At 35.9% G+C, this 6,724-nt stretch overlaps 1 pseudogene; it reads left to right on the top strand.

Annotated features, from left to right (window-relative positions):
• The first annotated feature begins 3,802 nt into the window (after positions 1–3,802).
• Positions 3,803–4,435, top strand: LOC102855271 (annotated as a pseudogene).
• Positions 4,436–6,724: the final 2,289 nt, after the last annotated feature.

Consider the following 6,724-nt stretch of genomic DNA (forward strand, 5'->3'; position numbering starts at 1 on the left):
GCAGGCAATCATGAACTTCAGAAAGGAAAAAAATCTGAAACCTATAATTAAAAGTCACAAATCAATTGGAAAAATAAATAAAAGACAAAGAATGAAGACTCTGAGGCTCAAGAGAAAACTGCAACTTGGGTACTACATAGTCAAAATATAGGAATAGAAAAGCATAAGTAGAAGTTTCTGCTTGAAGGCTAGGCTTTTGAAGCTCCATCTCACATAGTGGTCAGGAGAGACCCAATCCTTGCAGAAGGATATCTTACTGTCTGCACAGGATAGGAGGATTCAGGATGAGATGGAATGATAAAGTACCTGGGGCAATGGGATTAGGCGTATTGCAGTCAGAGAGACTGGTTGGTTAAAACTGTTGTAGGTGGGGTTGCTATGAGACGGAGGCATCTGGATAACAAATAACAACAACAAATACAAACAAAAGTAGCATCAGGACTCTAGAAAAAAGAAAAAGTATTTTCACTTTTTCTAGGAAAATAAGAAAAGGCAATCAATAGTTTAAGAGAACTATAAGACAAGTAAAACCTGATGGAAGTATCAAAGAAAGTTTAAAACATGTAATTTCAAGCACCTGTAGATTTCATGAAGGACAATCCTTTGAGTGGCATTCGAGCTGTAAAATAAAGTGCATATAGAAGGAAGAGTAATCTGAGAAAATGATATTGCTCTGTAAAAACTGTCCTTGTGGCATAGCTATTAAATGATCTGCTACTAAGAGAAGGTAAAAAGAGGTGTTCACACAATGGACTACTACACTGCACTGGAAAACAAGGAACTCATGCAATATTATTCAAAATGGGTGACCCTGGAGGACATTATGCTGAGTGAAATATCTCAGTCACAATAGGACAAATGCTATATGGTGCCACTGCTCTAGAATGAGGCTGACATCAGGGTGGTGGTAAGACTGAGAAAAACTGGATAAATTATGTTTACTGCATTGAAACCGATGAGGAAGAGAATAGTTTAAAAGTAATATATTTTAGGTCATTATGATTATCATAAGGGTCTGGAATGAGGGTTGCAGAGTGGAGTATACTCGGGGTGGGGATGGTGTGGTGGTGGCTCTGTGCGGAGCTGGGGGATTGTATACCAATGAAGGAGGTTTTTCTTTTGCTTTTCAAGGAGAAGAGCGAACTAGGTGCGGGGGCAGGGAGAAAAGTGCAACTGTGAATGAATGGAAATCCAAAATCTCTGTAGATGTTCTTTGAAATTAATAATAATAATAAAAAGGAGGTGCTCATCTGCTTATGAACACACTACACTTTTAGAAACTATATGGGGAAGTTCTAGTCTACTCTATGGGATTCCAAGAGTCAGAAACAACTTGACAAAAATGAGTTTGGTTTTTACTCTTATATTGGTCTGTAATGACTGGTATCAATCTAATAAAAAGGACAATAATTCTTCTTTATTTCTACTTTAATACTTCAAACATGACAAAGCAAGAAACATCCAAAATAGTATGCAAAATACGGAAATGGAAATCGTGTTTTGCCTTCCTAAGCTGCCCTTTGAAATCTTTTATTCAGCTCTTTAACTTCTTGATTTTTTCCCTTTGCTTTAGCCTCTTGATGCTCTAGTACATGAGTATTCAGAGTCTCTTTTGATAGCCATCTTGGTCTTTCCTTTCTGTCTTTGTAATAACCTTTGGCATTCATTCTCCCTGGATGGTATTCTTTTTTTTTTTTTTCCCTGGATGGTATTCTTGATATCTTCCCAAATCTCATCTGGTCTTTGCTCTTTAGTGCTCAGGACCTCAAATCTCTTTCTGAGATGGTTTTGCATAAGTCATTGTTATTTTTGTTAGGTGCCATTGAGTCTAGTATGACTCTTAGTGATTTTATCAACAAAAGATCTGAACCCCGTTCTATCCTGTGCCATTCTTCTACTTCCTGGTACACAAGAACCCATTGCAGCAGTCACCGTGTCCTCCACGTAGTTGAGGGTCTTCCTCCCCTTCACTGAACCTCCACCCTTGCCAGCATCATGTCCTTCTCCAAGGAGTAGCTCTTCCTAGCAATGTGCTCGAAGTATGTGAGGTGAAGTCTCATCATTTTTGCCTTCAAAGAACACTCCACATGCACCCTCTCTAAAACAAATCCATTTGTTCTCTTGACCACCCTTAGGTTTTCAGCACTCTTCTCCAACACCACAGCTCAAAGGTGCCAATTTTTTTTTGTATTATTATTCACTGTCCAGCTATCAAATGCATAGCAAGTAACCAATACTATGGCCTGTATCAGATACAGTTTAGTCCTCAAATTGACGTTATTACTCCTCAATAATTTGGAGCGGTCAGTAAATGAAGATTTTCCCAGTGCTGACTGCTGGTGGCAAGGGTGTTAATTGTGGATCCAAGCAAGATGAAACTTGACAATTTCAATCTCCTCTTCATCCATCATGATATTGCCAGTCAGAATAGTGGTATATCATTAGAAACCTGTAAATCATAAGAAAGCTAGAAAATTTCCATATGTAAGCACAAAACCATAAAAGTATGTGAAGAATGTAGTTGGTAAACAACATTTAATTTAAATTGACTTTGACCTGTTAAGCTGTGATAAAAGAAGATGTAATGTAGTTAATCCTTATCAACTAGTTTTATGACATAAATTTAAGCAATCCTCTTAATCTCAATCTTTGAATAAAATATCTATTATTGAGGAAATAAATGCACGTGTTGTTGTGTACTGTTGAGTTAGAACCAACCCATAGCTAAGCCTCCAGCAGGTTCTCAGAGGCAATTTATCACACAGAATGAAATTGTCCATCCTTCTTCTATAGAGCAGCTGGTGAATACAAACTGCCTACCTTCGAAATTGCAGCACAGCCTCTTACTAGTAGGCTTCCAGAACTGCTCACTCCCTGGCAAATACTGAGTCCAGACTGACTTTGCAGTTGCTGATATTGGACTTTAGATATCCTTCAAGTACAAAGATGATTAACATTTTTTCCTAAGGTCTCCTCCTTAAGGATAAAATCTAAAGTCTAAAGATCTGGACTCTAAATATTAAATTAATACAGTAATTGCAATTATTATTTCTGATTCTTAAGTTTTAAATGGATTTTTTTAGGTCTTACTTATTTGTTGCACCTACCTTATATATAAATTAAATAAGTTTATGTGTGCCAAACCTGAACAATTCCTTATTAACTTTTCTATATTACAATCCTACATGACAGAGAACAAGTTGGCAAAGTCCTGAATATGTTTATTTAAAAGGTACATGAGGCACAATAAATATTTATTACTGGAGGCTTAAGAATATTACCTAGGATCAAGTAATAAGCAATACAAGAATTGTAAATGGCTTTATAAAACTAATTTGAATTAGTAGGTGAAGGTTAAAGAGAATCTTAACTAGTAAAGTCTTCGTTTTTCACAGGTTGTCAATTAAAGTTCTGCTATCCTAGCCCTGAGGGAGTTTTGCTGGCCTCACTGGTGATGCTAATCTACTAGTGGTTCTACCAGAGAGAGATGAGTAATCACTTTTCATGTGATTTACAGCCTCTTGGAAAAAATATTGAAAGGTCAGCTATGGTGTAATGGTGCTTGCTTTGCGGTGTTAGTGAAAAGTATTGAATAGCTCATAGTCTGCCAAAAAAATAAACAAATCTTTTTGGGAGGGAATGCAGCCAGAGTGCTCGTTAGAGGCAAGGATCCTGAAACATCATCTTGCATGCTTGGGGAATGCTGTCAGGAGGCAACAGTGCTTGGACAAAGAGAACATTCTTGGAAAACTAGAGTGTCAGGAGAAGAAAGAAATGGCATCAAGAGATGACTTGTGAAGGCATGGCAGGCCTGGCACAAGGAGAGCGCTGGTGCAGCAGCAGCTGTGTAGTGGTGGTGGTGAAGACCAGAGACCAGGAGCCTGTGAGCTCTGTCCAAGGAGGGGAAATAGAGGCAGTTTCAGGGGCTGTGGTGGTGTTCAGGAACTCTATACATCAAGTAAGTAGTGAGAGAGGCTTTGAAAATGTGTAACTGGGAGTTGTAGGAAAACAGAAGAATATCTGAGGAGAGTCATTCACTCTGTAAGTGGTGAAACAATGGAAGAGTACAGCACAGATGAAGATGAAGTTGACTCTCTAGAGAAAAAAAACTTAAATGTTTTTGGTCTACTGTTGAGCCAGCAAAACTTACCTGGAGCCCTATTTATGATTTTGCATGCTTTGGGCTGTCAGATCAACTCTCTTGGTGTGTATCTTTTTTGGAGAGAAGATTGCATCTGTTTTGGAAATCAGCACTCCAAAATATCAATATGCCATTGTTGAGTATTACTGGATGAAGAAAGAAGAAGAAGAAGAAGTAAAAAAGATATCTGAAGAAACTGAAAGACAGTACCAGGAACAATAGAAAAAGTTGGAGGCTGATTCCATTGTTCGGACAGATCAATTTTTAAATGAGGGAGACTGTGATGTAAAATAAAGGTAAACAAACAAAACTCAGTCTCTGCCCCACCACAGAAATGAAACAACTATCAAACCTTAAATCTCAGGGTTATTTTTATACCATGAACTTTCACATTCTCTATTCAATGGACTTAATACAGTTTGTTGAGTTTTATTTTTTTTATTTTAAATTATTAAGTTATCCAGAATGGAAAAAAACCCTCATCATTCTTGAGCTCTATCTCACAAAAGCAGCTTCTGAAATATCAATATTTGAACTATGATTTTATTGTGTCAAGTCAGTGATTTTTAAAAAAAAATATCTTTAGAAATGTTAAGGACGTTCTATAGCTGCCATTAAGTTAAAAAAATATCATCAAGCTTGACTATTATTTGGGTATTTGTAAAAAATGAGAAAATTGCAAATTAAGTCTCACTGGAACTAATATCCTAGTCTCAGATTAAAATGAGGATTTTCATACATATATACTTTTTTCATATATATACATATTTTTTTCTATTCTGCTTTGCATTTATATATACTTAACCATTAACTTTGCACTAAGGCTGGTTCTCTGACTGTATAATAAAGGATTATGATGGAAAGAACAACAACAAAAAAGAAAGATGGCTTGAAACAGTGCAAGATTTCAATCTGTTGTTGATAGGGTTGTTATCAGTCTTGATCAACTTGATGGTATCTACTACCCACCCAAATCTTTAGAGATCATCAGGTTGGAATCTCTAAACCTTAGTTTGGAATGCTACTCACTTCACCACCTAAGTTCTCTATAATGTAGTTGTTGTTGTTGTTGTTAATGTTCTGTCAACTTGGAATCAACTCATAGTTAACATTACAATGTGGTTTTTGAATCTGTAAATCACATGGAAGGAGATCGCCCATTTTTCTCCAGTGAAGCGGGGGATGGATTCAAACCTCATGTCTTTGAATTTGTAGAATAACTCCTTATCTCAAGACTACCATAGTTCCCTTATCAGTTTGTTGTCCTGGTTGTGCACCATAGAGTTGTTCACCATAGCCGACCCTCCACATGGTTTTCAGAGACAATAAGCCTAACAAGAGGAGATTGCTCATCTCAATAGATAGAATGTAATGATCTTCAAGCACATAACCACAGATTAGGTAGATATCTAATTAATGAATCTAATTTTTTCAATAAGGAGCTCTTGTGGCCTACTAGATTGGGAATTGTGGTGCCAATAATAAGACAGTTGTTTCAAATCCCTCAACTCTTCAATATTAGAGGGACGAGCAATTGCCTTCCAGGGGATTTGCAGTCTGAAAACCTGCTGATGTGTCAGCTATGAGTTAGTTCTGACTAGGGCAGTGAGTTGAGTTTTTGAGAGGATTAATTCCAATAATAGTCTTGGAGTACACTAGATTAAGTATTGGATTAGCTGAAAGGTCAGTGGTTGAACACATATAAATATATATGAATTTTATAAAATGATATTCTGTTTTATGATAATTTAGCATGATCATATTATTTCTGTTGTTACTTATTCTGAGGAAGTCATTAAGCAATGGAAAGATAGTACTTTTTAACTTAATTTCAGTGTGTCTTAATTAAATCAGTAGAATATATCAGTTATACACACATACATATAAAAATAGAACATTGCTATAGTAACATTTGTGTTCAAAAATTGTATAAGCATATCTGTTCTAAATTTCAGACAATGAGCCTTAGGTAATCAGTTATAAAGTTGTCTTAGACCATGTACTCTGAATGAAATATTATATTAATGTTCCCATGTACAACAATTTCTTCTTTAGTGAAAAGACAAAAATTAATTATTCAATATACAGAATACATGAGAATCTGGCTACTGGGAAAATAGGGAAAAATTCTGCTTCTACGGAAAATAGGAAAATATGATAGAGTGTTTGTAAATGAAGCACTAAGAGACATCTGAGCTATATAAAAATTAGATTATTAGATATTTAAAATTTGAACTATACTACATAGGCATAATATTTAAATATTTAAAATACAAATATAATACCAAGAATTACAGTAATGTTAAGGTGTTCTTGTAACTCTTGGTGTGTTTCACTGTTAACCAAAAGGCCACATCTTTAGCAGTTCAACTCCATCAGCAAGTCCATAGAAGAAAGATGGGTAGTTTCCTTTTATTGATATTTAGTTTGTTCCTGCTAAGATATACAGGTTCAGAAACCTGATAGAGAGTTCCAATGAGTCACAATTGAATCACTGTCAATGAGTTTTAGAATAATGTTAAAAAGGCCCACAGGCCCATCTTTTACTCTTGGATTAGCTGGTGATTTTGAACCACCAACACA

Source organism: Elephantulus edwardii, unplaced genomic scaffold (genome assembly GCF_000299155.1).
Source record: "Elephantulus edwardii isolate Elephantulus edwardi_28Jun2011 unplaced genomic scaffold, EleEdw1.0 scaffold00013, whole genome shotgun sequence".
Lineage (NCBI taxonomy): Eukaryota > Metazoa > Chordata > Mammalia > Macroscelidea > Macroscelididae > Elephantulus > Elephantulus edwardii.